Here is a 13,113-nt window from a genome sequence, read left to right as displayed (position 1 = left end):
GAACTCTGGGGGATGTAAGGGTAACTCTTGAATTGAGGGCAGAACGCCAAGATGTAAGTGCTGACTAAGCTATGCAGTCACTGCTGGCAAGAACTAACTCAGTCCCACTAAATGAGCAAAAGTCCTGCTGAGAAATACAGCAATTCCAATTGCTTGCATTGCATATCTGCTGGGAAAACAGCTACTGGCCCAGTAATGGTATAGTTCCAGTGCTGATAAATGGTTATACTGTCCCATTAAAACATTAGCATCTCTACTGAAAAATGCATAGACTGTCCGATGACAAATATTGTACCCGTGCTGAAAAATGCTGCCACATTCCATTCATGAATGAATAATGAATGAATATTTCACTTTCTGGGCACACACCAGAAATGCTGCCATTGCCCCATTAAAACATTGTCACCGCTGTTGACAAACCCTTCTACTGCATCAATAAATGCTTAGAACACATGCTGAACATTATCAGTCAATCAATCAATCAATAAAATAGTTTGCTCTCCAGTTTAAATGCCATAAAAACAATCCCGTAATACAGAGCAAGTTTATTTTCCGAAAATTGCATAATAAAAGATATTGCAAAATTCATTAAAAAAATTATTAAACAAATTACCACTTTGATCTTAAGAACATAAGAAATTTAAAAACGTTCCCACAGCATAAACAGAGACAATAGAGGGCAACATCTGTAGGAATAAAAAGAAGGTTCGGTTCTACAATTGTCAGACGGTAATCCCTGCAGCAAAGGTTTAAATGGATTACCGCATCACTACAATGTATGGGGGTTCTCCACAACTCATGCTCTTGGAGTGGAAAGTGGGATTTACATAATTCCAACTCTTAATCTAGTTGAAAGGCAATGTTCTTAAAAATTAAGCACTAAGGGGCATCTTAATGAGGATGTGGGGCATGGAAAGGGCAGGAAAGTGCCATATTTAAAAGAATGTGGCGCATTCCTGTCCTTGCCTTGGCTCTGGCGGCATTTGGCCAGCTAGTGGCAATGGTGCAAGGATGCCTGTGTTGCACGCAGGATTGTTTATGTGCAGGAAGGAGCACCTAAACAATCCTCAGAGGCATGTTCCTCTATATTTGTGTGCTGCAGAATGCAGCACACATAGAAAGAGAAAGTAACGAGGATAAATAAATATATTTTTCCTCCTTACACTTCCCCTGAGTAGGCTTATATTTTTGGTTCATTCCCGGTTTACCAGTTCTGATATATCTTGGAATGCGTAAAAAACCATGGGAGTTTAGTGTGAACACCCAAGCATAGGGATGGAACGCCTTCCAAGGGCAGTGGAACGCAAAGCTGCTCTTTGTGCTGCGTTACTCAAGATTTATGAAACCACTCAGGGCCGCGCAAGGTGGCCGTACGTGGCTGTATAAATCTATTTTTTGAGTTGCATTGCACTTGCACCCCATTGTGTGGTGCAAGTGCAACACAACAGGGCTCATGAATATGTCCCTAATTCCAGATATTGCCAGTATACTCTATTTAATGCTTCAAGGGAGTGTTTGATCTTCATTCATCATGATTGTGAATTTAAAGTACAATTTCTTAGCTATAGACTTTTTATAAAACATTCTGCAGATTTAAAAAATTTAAGGACGACTATGAAACAGTATTGCTGGAGTTCATTTTGACACAATTGAAGATAAATTCCTGATTTCATTTTGCACTATTATTCAATCCAATGAATAGCCACAGAAGAAAAGAGGCTAAGTAAATCGAATCTTCCAAACAGCAGAAGCCCAGGTTCTCATGGCAGATGAAATCAGGATTCTCCTGTGTTTAAACCATCATTCTCCTATGAAAACAAGCATTGGAAATGCAATAGGTCTCGCATTAGAAAAGTTGGAGCTATTGGTCTTGTAAATGACAAATATTTTATTTATGTGTTGGTTTTTAAAATAGCTAACTGGATAGCTTTGTCATTTACAATGCCAATAGTTATAACTTTCGCGAATGTGACACCTATAGCATTTGGAATGCAACATGTTTTGTATTTACGTGACTTAGATGGCAGCTCTGGTCGTTAGGTCACATCTCTAGAGAGCACAAGAGTGCAGCAGGGGCGAGAAGCACAGAGAGGGAGCAGAGAGTGCAGCAAGGAAGAGAAGCACGGAGAGGGAGCCCAAGAGTGAAGCAAGTGTGAGATGCACGGACAGGGAGCCTGAGAGTGCAGCAGGGGACAGAAGAATGGAGAGGGAGACAGAGTGTATCAGGGGCGAGAAGTACGGACAGGGAGCCCAAGAGCGAAGCAAGAGAGAGAGAAGCAGGAGAGGGAGTCTGAGATTATAGAAAGGGAGAGAGTTGAGTATAGAAAGGGAGAAGATGAGTTTGGGAGAGAGGCATGAGAGGTGGAAGGCAGAGCAATGGAGATAGACCTGGGAAAGGAGTAACCATGGGGGAGATGAAGATGTGAACAACAGGGAACAAGCAATGAATGTGTTCGTCTGTAATGCGACAGGTGCTCGATTACCTTCGGGTCAAGTTCGCGCTAAATATAACTAAAATAAGCGACCGTGACACCTTTAAGTGCGAGGGATGAAAAGGCGGGATGTTTGGCGTCGTGTACCAACTGGGTGGTGAAAACAACCCAAATTACTACATAAAACGGGACAGCTGGCAATCCTAAAAGCAACGTTACTAGAATTCCCTACCTTGTTTGATCTCCAAGCACCTGGGACAGAAACAGCAAGTGAAGGTATGCAGCTCACAAGGAGGGAAATAAAGCACCACATAAAAAGGTGCACTTACCTTGACTTGTTTCTCTTTCTGTTGTTCCCCATTTCTCTTCATTTCACTGTCTCCGCTCACCGACATGTGACTATCACAACACGCGTGGAACGCCGGCTCATGGAGTCTGGGAAAAGCAACCGAACACTCAAACCAGCTCGTAGTAAACTACCACTCCCATGAGGAATTGTGTTGAAACTACACGTATACGTCACGTACAACGTCACGTTATAGCTGAAGCTGCAATATTATGCAGCGGCCCTAGAGATAGACAAAGGACTACACTCTGAAGGAGCATTAGATTTGGACTGGGATCGTATGGACTGGAAGCAGCCATCTTTTTTTGCCAGAAGTGGTGTATGACATTGATCCCAAAAAGTAAATATGAAAGCGTATAAAGAACTTTGGTGCTACAAGATGAATCGCTATGAAAATGTTGTAAACAATTATAAAAAATGAAACTTAAAAACTGCTTTATTTTTCTCCAAATGGTTTATCTTATGGTTGCAACAAGAATTCCTTTTTAGTTGCTATTCTCGTTTGATCTCGTTTTGTGTATTTTACAAAAGCGACACTGTAGGCAAGCTTGTCCTAAGGGCTCAGAATGTTTCGGGACCTACGGCTGCGGAAGTGACGTTAGTGGTTAGAAACCGTCGCTTGGAAAGACGAGAAACGCCGAGCAAGGTTAGGGTCAGGGGTACAGTGGGTGAGTGTTGGGCTTGTTTGTGGAAAAAAACATTGGTAATGTGGTAGTCAAAGATTAAGCTCACTTCGGTTTAAGTGGTACGTGGGGTGTGTCAATAAAACATTCTCTGTGAGAGAGAGGGGAGGTGCTGGCTAAGTAGCAGATTCAGGGGAGGTGCTGGCGGCTGGGGAGGGGGAGGAGAAATGCGGCCGTAGTGTGAAGCAGCAGGGGCCTTTGAAGTGAAGCTAAGCTTCACTTCAAAGGTGTGGGAGGAGTGCTGCTGGGGAACAGATGGCGATTTGATGATGTGCACGCGCATTTTAGGTCAATGCGCAAGCAGCGCACGGGCACAGCATCAAATCGCCAGTCAATCGCCAGTGTAGGTAAACCTTATTTAAGCCCCTATAGTCTCGCTCAATGTACATGCGCATTGAGAGGCGAGACCTAAAAATGGTTTCTAACTCCTGTAGACCTCTCACATTAGCCTAGCCTCAGACATCAGCTCAGTGAAAAACTCAAACGCATTTGGTCAGATGTAAAGTGTTAATACTTTCACCAACATGCTCCCAATGGTAGATGTAAAATTAAAGACCGAACCTATAAAGGTTATCGGGCACATGCATCATTGTGAATTGCATTCGCAAACGGTGCGAATCACAATTTTCGGCCGTTTGCGAATGCAATTGACAAAATTAGGATGCATCATGTTTTTCACAATTTTAGGAATCGCAATCATGTTGCGATTTCTAAAATTGCAATTGCATTTAAGAAATCGCAATTTTAGATTTCTTAAATGCAATGCATGAACATTTTAAATTAGCGAATTCGCAAATAGGGAGAGGTAAAGTATCATGAAGTTGACCTTCATGGTAATTTGCGAAAACTTTCAAAAATGCACAAAAGTGCATTTTTGAAAGTTTCATTTTACACACACACATGCCCTTGGGGCATGTGTGTGTGAAAAATGCACTTAAAGTTATATTTCAGGGGTGCAGGGGGGGGGGTCCTTTGGACCCCCCTCTGCACCCTTGAAATTGCATTCTCAATTTGCGATTCGCAAATTACTAATCGCAAATTGAGAATGACTTCCCATTCATTCCTATGGGCCGCTAGGCCCATAGGAATCAATGGGGAGGGATTCCTTAATTGCGATTCGCAAATTGTGAATCGCAATTAAGGAATTTTAAGAGATCGCAAAAAAATTGTGATTTCTTAATGGATAGCCTTTTGCGATTTCTTAATTGCGATTCCTTAATTTTCGCAATTAAGAAATCGCAAACAGCAACAATGATGCCTGTGGCCGCAAATGTGTTATCCTTCTATCATATATGAGGCTGTCCAGTTAGATGAATTATCAAAACAAATACTAAAATATGTAAAACCTCTGCAATTTTCTCAGTATCATCATTAATAGAAGAGTCCCTGTCTTTAGTAGATTTGGGGCCCCAAGTTAAAATAAACTATTTAGAAATATTAGTGGTATGATCAACTCTATCCATCTACTTAACGTAACAATCAATCAGCTATCTTATTCCATTTACCCTCCTGTACATTATAACTGCATCGCATCATCAGCATATATAAGTGCAGGACTATGTTTACAAAGCAGCTGTGGGAGCAGAACCTCAAACCCCAAAAAACATAGCCATCCCAAAATCTTACTTTAAGAGACTCTGCTCCGACAGAACTGACCTTGTGTTAAACCCCTTCCGCAACATTAGACCCAACATTAGTTTAGCAGAGTAACAAAATATTAACTGGGACTACTCAATAACTGAGTTCTAGATCATGAAAATGTTAAAGGGATTTATTACGAACTCTCATTAAGCAATACAGAGAAATGCAACATATATGCCATGAAGGCTCATATGCAAGGGTCCCAGAAATCAGAATTATGTCCCAATGAACAGCAAAAATCACAAAAATGACATCTCTAATAGGAAAGATAAGTCATCTAATTCTCTGAAAGAAACGGGACAGTCTCATGAGGAAAAGAATAAGGCCCAGATTTACACAAAAACAATCCTGCCTGTAACACATGCACCCTTGTACCATGGTGCAAGGGTGGCTGCATTGGCACTTTGCAGCCACAAATGCACCAGAACAGAGAGAGAGCAGGAATGTGCTAATATGTAAATAAATGTTGCTTTTTCCTGCCCTCTCCATGTGACGTTGAACTTGGCAAGTTGTCTTACTGTGTTGCATTGCACACAATATTAGTAAATATGGTAGGGTAGTTGTAAGGGCTTAGTAGAAAAGTCACAAAAGAGTTATTATCATTATTAATGTTAGATATTTCAATGCAAAAGCACTTCATGGGGTAAGCAAAAGTATGGAATTAAAGAATGCCTTAAACGTAAATTAAATTGTACATTTCCCTTAGTTATCTCCGCACTCTGAATCTATCCCTAGGAGAGGGAGGTATCGGGGGGGGGGGCATGTAGGAGGTAATGGGTGTGATAGTTTTAGACAGCACAATGCACTCTATATCTTTCATAAACCTGGCCAGTGTATACTTTGTTTATCTTTCACATGATATCATCTTTTATTTTTGTAGATTATATTCCATCCTGTGGCAGTTTTAGATAGCACACTGCACTTTACAAATTAGCCCAAAGTACACACTGCTTAGTTTGTACTGTGAATACCTTCTTACGTTGATTAGGAATTTTAAAGGCAATGTGATTTTGTTTTAAAAACGATTTTGAATATTCTAGTTTTGGTCAGATGCCTATGCACTTTGTGTTTTTAAACCAGGAACATTGCTCAGGTTACCGATCTATGTAAATATGCTAATTGTGGTGTTAATTAAGTACCTCTTAACTGCGAAATAAGGTGAGTTTTATATTTATTTTTAAATGGTTAGGGTTTTAATTAACTATACAATAAAAAAATGTATTTACTTACTTACCTGAATCTGCATTTCAGCAGTCATAATGTATATTCTGCTACAGACCTTGTATGTGGTACAAGCTATGTTGTACCTCCTTTCACTAGCTGTAACAGCATTAGGAGATGGCATGAGTAGCCAGGGTCATATGGAATATGCACTATCACCTACTGAAGAAATCCCCAACAATATACTCATTGATATATAAAATGTAATGGACGTTATGAAACAATACAACAAGATAAATGATGTATTCAATATTATGCCATTTCCAAAAACTCTCCTCTTGGCATGGTTCTAGAAGTCATAGTGTCTGATTACATAGGAGTTCTGTACTTCCAAGATAGTGTGCCACAAGAAGTGAACTAATGCATTCTACCATGTCTACAATCTGAAGGCCATATATATAATTATTTCACGCAACACAATATAGCTGGACACCTTACTGTTACCCCAAAACCGGTCTCAGGATGCTGGTTTCTGGTCCAGGGAAGACCTGGCCTAGTATTCCGCACTGGACTTTTCCAAGGGGAACAGGGTCAAGACTGATTTACAAATGGCTGGGTCTAAACTGGAATGACGTGGCATGCAAACAAACAATGGATTTAACCCAGATCTGTGACTGGGGTGAATGTTTGATTAATTCAGCATTTCCTCCATCATCTGTTCTTTTTGCATTTGTCGTCCTAAGTGGGAAGGGTATGCCCAGCCGTGGGTCCTGTGCTTGCTATGCCAAAAGATTCAGGCTAGCCTGGGTGATGAGGGGTATTACCCGAAATCGGTCCCAGGATGCTTGTTTCTGGTCCAGGGAAGACACGGCCTGGTAGTTTGGGCTGGACTGTTCCCACGGGGAACAGGGTCAAGACTGAGTTGCACATGGGTGGGTTTAAACTGGAATGGCATGGCGTACAAAAAGAACAATGGATTTACCCTGATCTGTGACTGGGGGTAAATGTTTGATTAATTCAGCATTTCTCCATCATCTGTTCTTCTTGTGAAAGGGATGAAGCAGGAATGTGCCATATCTATCATGATATGGTGCATTACTGCTCTCTGCCTGCACTGGCGCACAAACTGCTGCTTAGTCCCAACTCAGGCTGCCTGCATTATAGGCAGGATTGCTTTTGTGCAAAAAGGGACAGATGCTGCACAGGAAGAAAGAGGAAAAAAACATAGAGAAATATAGATATTTCTCCTTGTTACACTTCCCCTCTGAAGATTTAGCATTCTGGCATATTCCCAGGTCCACCAGTATTGCAAAATCTGGGAATACTTCAGAATCCTCAGGTGGATGCGTGGGAACCCCCCCCCCCAACACCACCCAAGGAACGCCTCCCTGGGGCAGAGTAACTCAAGGAAGCGACTTATGCTGCGTTGCAATACTCCAAATTTACCAAGCTGGTCTTGCGTGACTTGGTAAATCTCATTATAGGTTTTGCATCGCCCTACTCCCCCCTTGCGTGGCACAAGGGTGATGCAAAACCCTTCATAAATATGTCCATGAATGTTTCATGAGTGGTGTTTTTTATGACTGCGGTACAGAAATTCAGTTGCTGCAGGTTGGTAGATCAGGACACGCTTACCAACTACACAACACATCACTTGCACTTGAGCAAATTGTCTCTTCCTATAAAATTCTACTTTGGCGGTAATCGTTTCCCCAACTGTGTTGGGGAAGGTAATGTGGGTGTGCATATTTAATAATATGAAATCAAGAAACGTACTGAAAAACATGGCTAATGTACTCCATGACACCCCACTTACGGTCTACTGAGGAAAAATGGCCAACCTGGGGATCATTTACCTGTTTTCTTATTGGCTATTTCCAGATTATTTGTATGTCTATGAAAAGGTATTTAGAATCTGAAAGAATCAAAAGGCGTACACATGTAAATACATACAATCAATGAGCTATACAGTTTTATAAATGTAATACATCAGTATCAACTAGCAGAGATCAGGCATCCATTGTAAGCAAAAGGTAACTAACAAATACACAACTGCAGAGTCTCTTTTGATGAACGCATGGTAATCCACTCTTAGATAAGGAAATAGTCCATAGAATATATCATTAAAGTTATAGATTTTTTTCACTTACTCGTTGGGGTTGTAAACAAGAAGTGGATACCTCGTCGAAGTTTTGGACTCTGATTTACTGAACAGGCGAGACTATCCTCAGAACTGCATTGCATAGGTGTGAATAGGCAGACCCCTAATACATTCAGGGCCAGATGTAGGTAGCCAAATACCGGTCGGTAACGGCCGAATTCGGCCGTTACCGACCGGTATTTGGCTTTTGAGATGTAGGGGGCAGGAAACAGGGCATTTCGGTAATTTTACCGAATCGGTAAATATACCAGTCGGTAAAATTACCGACCGGTATATTTACAGAATCGGTAAAATTGAGATGTAGGTGGGACTCTTCTGAGTCCCACAAGCCCTACAAATTCGGTATTTTACCATCAAATTCAATTTGATGGTAAAATACCGATTCAGGTGTGCATGCACATGTGTGCATGCACACCTGTGCCATATGACAGGCAGACCTGCCCTTAGGGCAGGTATGCCTGCCACATGGCCCCCGAACCTTTTTTGGGGGTGCTAGAGGGTGTCAAAGTGACACCCCCTGCACCCTTGTCAAAATCGGTATTTACCGATTCTGTAAATACCGACCAGTAATGCCCCATTCATTCCTATGGGCTTCAAAGCCCATAGGAATGAATGGGGCATTACTGGTCTGTATTTACTGAATCGGTAAATACCGACTTTTTAAGATTCGGTAAATCCACATCTGGATTTACCTACATCTCGGTACTGCTATTTTACCGATTCATAAATACCGAATCGGTAAAATTCGGTATTTATGAGTCGGTAAAATATAATTACCTACATCTGGCCCTAGGACTCTTGATAATACGACTGGAACAGGCTGTGATTTAGGTATTACAGTGCCACGCTCAACACACTTTAAGCACTCACTGGTGGTGGTCGAAAAACGTACAGAGTCTTGTTTTTTGGTATAGGGGTATCCTAAGGATTTTAGGGTCCCTGGCCAAACATATTTGGGGGGCCCCTGTTTGGAACAACTTTGAATTTATGATCCAGTTTAAGCTATTTCATGCACTCTGTGGCCAAGTCACAGACATTGCACAGACACACTTGTCCAAATTCTAAATGTGTTCACATCAAATATTCAGGAATAGCCACATGCGTTTTCAATATTGTGACACAGTAGCAGCTCACTGATATTATTGTAAAACATCTCTGTGACATCCTGCCATTTTTCGTATGTGAGGTCCTGGTTTGGTTTAAAAGAAACTTTTTTTATGGATGTTGTATGAAACATAAAGATAACATTTCTCTGCAAAATGTCTGCAATAGACTCTCACACAACACCACATTAAAAATAAATAAAAGGAAAACTGTATTTAAAACAATCTGTTTAAGAATTATTTAAGGTCATCAGGGCAAGTTCTCTTTGCAGAACAGAGCTGGGGGGGGGGGGGGGCATTGAATGTCTGTGGCCCAGGGGCAGAGCCCACTTTGCCCATGCTTTTAAATGTCTCCGATTTGGTGAGCTCCATGCTGCATGAAACACTGTCACTAGTAGTTTTTTTCAGTTTTAGATAGCGGGAACTGTGCAGGAAATTTGCATTACATGAGCATCACTTGCATTAAAGATGGACACATTCATTTTTTTAAGGCACTGCGAGATTAACTGATTTGCCTAGAATCACAAGATGCTCGTGCCTCCCGCCAGACTCGAACCTGGTTCCCCAGCTTCAAAGTTAGTTAAAACGAGTCAATCTGAGGTTCTGTGATATGAGTGAATCGGAAGAGATGAAAGTGGCATAACAGCTTGTATGAAGGGCAGCAGTGGCACCAATTCCCTAATAACTCCATGAGGCTACACAATATATGCACATGAGTAGGAATGGCATCACTGCTCTGTGCTTCCATACTCACTTGGTGCTTCAACCTGTCCTTGATATATGTTTCTCTTTGATCGAAACGTTTGATCCTGACCCTCAAAATTCTCTCCTGTCTCCTCCTCCTGTACTGTGCTGCCAGAATCCACAATTGCCTTGCCATAGACTAAACTGCAGCCATTTAAGAGAAGCAGATTTCCTTTTTTATCCTACCTTTCTATGTTTGCACCTAGTTACCACCTGCGACCTGATTACAAGGCAGGTGGAATAAAACGAAGGCCTGCATTGTGTTATTTTGTGTGGCTTTTATGGGATGTGTTATTTACTCAGTTCCCTTGGCAGGATATTTGTGAACTATTTCTTAGCCGTGATGTAGTTTTTTTTGCATGTGCTAACCAGTTTGCGGCATGTTAGAGATTCACAATTCACTCATACATCAGAACCTTAGACCAGTGCCATTAGCGCCTAAGTCTGGAATACCTGCCTTTTTCCTCACACACTGTACGGCCACTCTGTGTCCATTAACAAGCTTAGGTCTTCTACCTTATGAGTTGAAAGTAGGCCTTCTACACATACTTTCCGCCATATTTCACAAGGGCCGATCCTAGGCTTTTGGACAATTGATGTTTTTATGTTCCTCAGTTGTGGCTGCTGCAAGCTTTCCCATCAGCTGAGCGTCATCAGACTAGTGGAAAAATCATATACCTCATGAGAGGTAGACTAATTTATTTATGTATTTAACTAATGTTCTGATTTGTTACCTTTGCCTCAAATTGTAAAGCGTTCTGTTATCCTGCGGGATCAAGTTTGCGCTATATAAAACTTTATAAATAAATATTAAATATGTTTCATTAGAGAGGCAGGGGAGACAGTAAAAAGCCTTGGAGGAATGCCACAAAATATTAGCTCTCGGGTCATTATACAGGATTGTAATATGACCACTTTTGCTGTTGGAAAGGAGTCATTTGATCGTTGTAATGCAGTGTCACATATACAGAGGCTGAATAGTATCTCGACTATGGTCTTGTGGGCAGTAGTGTAAAAGACTTATATAAAAGAAAACGTTCAGCGCCAATAACCCCTTTTTTATTACTTGCTCCCCAGTTTCGCAGGGATCATCAATTTGCTATGAAACTAGATCTATCACCATATGACAATGTTGTGATTTTTTGATGGAGCCAAGAATCACATGAATTTACTTTAATGCATGAGGCATATGATATTGGTGGGACGAATTTGAAGAAGTCCCAGTCCCAAATGAACACAGAATACATTCATGAAAATATACAGAAACCCAGGCTGAGGTCCCTGCTAGAAATTCGAATCAGGCAGTCAAGCCCACAGCATTCAATGAAGTGTGCTTGGATTCAAGGCCAATGTCTTGACTGGAATACAATAATCCCACTGGTGAGGTGAGGTTTCTTTTTCTTTTTTTCTACCTCGATGAGAACAAGGTGAGATAGAGGCATTATGTTTCCAAGAAACTTTTGTAGAACCCAAAAAAAACACAGAGCCCTGATCTTGAAGATTTAATTGGAATTATTGTTTTTGAGATAATTTTTGGGATTTAAAACATGGAGTGGCAGTACAGCTGCTGGGTGTTTCTTTGGTATTTGCTAGGCTGTAATGGGACTGCAGCCCTTTCAGTGTTTCTGCATTTGTGGGTTCCTCTGTGAGGTGATGGGCTGTTCTTGGATGTCTGGAGGAGGCACTAAAATCTCAGAGTGCTATCATATGCTAGCAGTGTGTTTAGCCCTCCACTGGCTCTCTCACCACCCCTTACTGGCCAGACTTATGTAAAAACACAAAGGATCAATCTTTCTCCCAATGCACAGCTCAGGCAGCTCACCAAGCCATTCTCGTGGAATCGGTTTATTCTAAGGTGGTTGACCATTCAAAATGTCTTATCGCAGAAGCAGCTAGGAAAGCATGGTCTACCTTTCAGATGCCACGGGAATGTTAACCACCTCCAAATGGGACAAGCTGAGAGCGTGTCCTGCTACTGCACTGGCCCTTGTACTCCAAGGCTTGGAGCGCGAGCCTGTACTTCATCTTCTGGGACAGTATGGGCCACTAGTACTCCAGCTGAGGGAGTGCCCGCTACCTCTTTACTGATGTATGTTGCCCACATCTTTCTCTGGTTCAGGCTGTGGGAGATGCCTCCATCTGGTAGGCCACATGGGCCTGCTTCTAATCTGTGTGAGGGTGGGACATGCATTGGGTTGGAGGAGGGGGCGTGAGGGAATTCCTGCCATGAGCTGGCATCGTAGGCCTGGAGATGGCTTCATCACCTCTCTCTCACCATGAGGAAAGGGGCAGGGAATCAACTCTCCATAAATTGGGACAGCAAAGCGCGAATCATTAGAACCCCTTCCTCAGCTGCGACTGGGGGGGGGGGGTCTTCACCAGTAGGGGAAGTGGGGGCTGCTTCTTCGCGGGGCCGGATATCAGTCCTTACTCTTCCCCGGTGGGACCCGAGGGAGCGCCTATCCCTCGGCGGAGGGAGAGAGCATCTTCCTCGGCTTGAGAAGCGGTCGGACAGCTCACATGCCTCTCCAAACCCGTCTGAGGAAAGAGGAAGAGATGAAACAGGTTTCCTGGGGAGAGCTCCTTCTCAAGGCTGGGAGTGGGCGGGGGAGGGAGGACAGGCAGACAGCAGAGTGGATTTCTGCCTGAGTGGTTATTATACCGCCGATTTGAGGAGACAGATGACGGCAGTGGCAGAGGAGGCAATAATTGAAAGCACCATGAAACATTAATGAATGCCCAGGGACTGTATCAGGAGTTGTTAAAGCTCACTCCTTCCTCTCCCTGTCTCTCTCTCTCTCTCTTTAAAGTCAAAATCGTTCCACTGCCCTCTAGGCTCAAT

Source organism: Lissotriton helveticus, chromosome 3_1, assembly GCF_964261635.1.
Source record: "Lissotriton helveticus chromosome 3_1, aLisHel1.1, whole genome shotgun sequence".
Classification (NCBI taxonomy): domain Eukaryota; kingdom Metazoa; phylum Chordata; class Amphibia; order Caudata; family Salamandridae; genus Lissotriton; species Lissotriton helveticus.
Note: the sequence above shows the minus strand (reverse complement) of the source record.